We start from the raw sequence: 3608 nt of genomic DNA, 5'->3' as shown, positions 1-3608 counted from the left end.
TCCGTCTCAAAAAGACGGATGTTTTTTACTTTGATCAATCATGTTTGACCGCTCGTCTTATATAAAATTTTTGTGCAAATTCTAAAATAGATAAATTATTATTAAAGTACCTCCAATGATCAAATAAGTCATATCAAAATATACGATATTTGTACAAAATTTTTTAATAAAATAAATGGTCAAACAAAATATAAGTCAACAACAATGATCTTTTACAAACGGAAAGAGTAGACCATTGTGATGCGGTCTAGTACTGCTCCTACCTGATGGCATTTGATGCCGTGGCTGCAATCCCAGGCTCAGGCCTTGTTTAGTTCACCTAAAAACTAAAATTTTTTCAATATTCTCCGTCACATCGAATCTTACGACATATGCATAGAGCATTAAATACAGATAAAAATAAAAACTAATTGTACAGTTTTACTGTAAATCATGAGATGAATCTTTTGAACCTAGTTACTCTATGATTGAATAATGTTTATCAAATAAAAACAAAATGCTACAGTACCCTAACCTAAATTTTTTTGGGAGCTGCAGTTTTGCCAAGGCTACAGTCAGTCACCCGTGTGTGATTTATAGGGATGTTAAAGTTTAACATGTATTATAGCATTTTCGTTTTATTTGGTTATTAGTGTTCAATTATATACTGATTAGGCTTAAAAGATTCGTCTCGCAAATTATTCTCTAGCTATATTTTTAGTTTCATAAATAGTTTATATTTAATATTCTATGTATGTGTCCAAATATTCGATAACGGGAGTTAAACTTTACCAATACTAACCAAACAAGGCCTAAACTTTAGAACTGCCTAACTTTCACTCTTAGCCCATTTAAGCTGACGCCTTGTTTAGATGTACGCAAAAACTAAAATCTTTTCAAGATTTTCCGTCACATCGAATCTTGTGTGCGCACATGTATGTAGTATTAAATATAAAAAAAATAACTAATTACACAGTTTGCCTATAATTTGCAAGATGAATATTTTGAGCTTAATTAGTCTATGATTGAACAATAATTGTCAAATACAAACTAAAGTGATACGGTATCCAAATACAAAAAATCTTGACATGGCTAGGTTTAACAAATATGGAACCCCATAGGTAGTCTGTGATATTGCCTATTGAATATAAAAAAACAAAGACGAGTGGGCATGCCGCCGAGGCTCGTCGCCCGTCCTCTGTTTTCAAACTCAAAAAATGATTCAGAGTGCAATTTTACTAGGTGCTTACTTAGTAGGCAGTCACGCAAGAGAGAATCACAAAATTGTAAATACATGTTTGGTAGGGCTTTTTTTGGGCTCCGGTTCTAACTCCTTTAGAGAAGATCTGCTAAACATTTCTTTAGAAAAACTGTTTTTGAGTAAAAAGCAGAGGAGCTCTATCAAATAGGCACTAAATCTTGTCCACAATAGCTATTTTTTCTACCACGGCAACTTTTGCATAGGTGAAACTAAAACTCACATACTATATGATTGTGAGTACAAGCTTATGCTAAGCCTAGTCTCAGTGGAGGTTTCATCAGGATGTTATGCACATTTATTAGAGCGCAATATCAGTAAAACTGTACTTTTTGCATGAAACAAATAGGAGAGAGAAGGAAGTAGTTTCACCATGGTGAAACTCCGCGGGCGTTGTTTCCCACGCGGTGAAACGGGATGAAATCCCCACTGAGCGCCAGATTGTTTCACCATCTTGCATGTGATCCAGTCATTTTGCAGCAATTGAATGCTTTGCTTAGCCTTGAAAACAACAAGTGAAATGCTTCATTGCTGGGGTTATTTCATAGATTGTTTCATTTCAATCTTGATGACGTGTTGGTATGTGAAACCGTACACTGACACTGTCCATTGAAACTGGCCTAAGAGCGAAGAAAAACAAGATTAGTGAACACATAGCGTTGGGGTTTTACAAACCAGAGTAGCAATCATACAAGACACATTCAGCTCACCGATAGTATAGCCAGTAGTTGATTGGGCTTGGAAGTTGGAACTCGGCACATGACATGCAAGTGTGCCGGGAAGGCCCGATCAAAGCTGCAGCTACAACTAGGAGCTTGTTGTATCACAGCATCAGGAATCGCCAAACCGATACGATAGATAATAACAGGCGAGGACGCGAGGTCAAAATGAGCAGGAGGAACGAGAGCTGGAAATGAAACATTACTCCATTTGTTAGATCTTGTTTTCGAGGTTTTATTGTGGCTTTGAAAAAAAAACAGAAACGAAAATCAGAATATGGAATAACGGAAGAGATAAGTTGATTATGGTTTCCACCGTTTTAACAATTTGTCATTTTAGACAAGAACAAAAAATTACCAATAATATTTTAGACCGAAAATTTCCAATAACATTATACCGTTTTCAGCACATCGCGCACTCCCATAATTTGTGCTCTTTGGACCTTATCTATCACAGATTTCACATGTGTGAACTTGTATGGATAGTTGTTTGTTAAGAAAAAAGAAAGTGCAATATGTTTGGATATACTTAGCTTATCATTTTTTTAGGTATGGTATTGTGTAACCGTTTTTTACATACTATGCATTTTTTTTTTTAGATAAGGGTGTCTTCTCATTACTCATAAACTGTTCATCAGCTATTACAGTGTTGATATGGAAGAGAGCTCAAAGCTTGCTCAGATCCCTCAGTACAAGCATACCCAAGGATTGCTAACTCGTGAGCAACCTTGTTACAATCTCTAGGAGCTGCTAAGCAAAGGAACGAATTAAAATTGGTAGACACCAAACTATCTGTCTGCAGAATAAGATTGGAGATCCCTGCGTTTACAGCAGCCTGCACTCCATGCATACAACCAATTACCTCGGCCAGTGGAAAGCGTTCAGAAGAAACTCCACTCTTCCACGCCCCGCACTTACCACATCGCCATCTGAATGACCAATAACATATCCCCACCCACCGTCACATGAATTCGGAGAGAAAAAAGCATCACAATTCACTTCTGACCATTCACACTTCATTCCTACGACTACGAGTCTATACGAGTGAGCATATGATTTGGTTCGAGAAGGAGGCGAAAGCTGGAACCATGGAAGCAACGATCAGGACCAGCCTTTTTAGCAGCAGGCTGATACGCAGATACTACTCCTACAGCGAGCACCGAGCAGGTATCACTCCTCTCGGCGGAAAAGTCGACAGCAGCAGGACAAGACGGTGGTGTTTTTGAAGCGGTTAGAAAAGAGAGCCGCTGTCACCGATCAAGAACAGAACTAGTGATGCCTGCTGAACCTGAACCTGTTGAAGCTGAACACGGTGAACCCGATGACAGGGAAGCAGGAAGGCAAGGAAGGGCCAGGCGTGAACCAAGGCCTAACAAGAGAGTTGAGTGTGTTTGATTGGCCTTTAAACCTGACTTTTTATTTGAATTGCTTATGGAGAGGCTCAAACATAAATGGTAGGGGAGCTCCTAAAGCTGCATGGGAGATGGTTTGTAAAACCAAAGAGGAAGGGGGACGGGGTGTCATCAACCTGCAACTACAAAATCAGGCACTACTAATGAAGAATTTGGATAAATTTTTTAACAAGAAAGATATACCCTGGGTGCATCTGATATGAGAAAAACATTACAGCAATGGCAGACTACCTAGTAATA

The sequence above is a fragment of the Sorghum bicolor genome, chromosome 4 (genome assembly GCF_000003195.3).
Source record: "Sorghum bicolor cultivar BTx623 chromosome 4, Sorghum_bicolor_NCBIv3, whole genome shotgun sequence".
NCBI lineage: Eukaryota > Viridiplantae > Streptophyta > Magnoliopsida > Poales > Poaceae > Sorghum > Sorghum bicolor.
Note: the sequence above shows the minus strand (reverse complement) of the source record.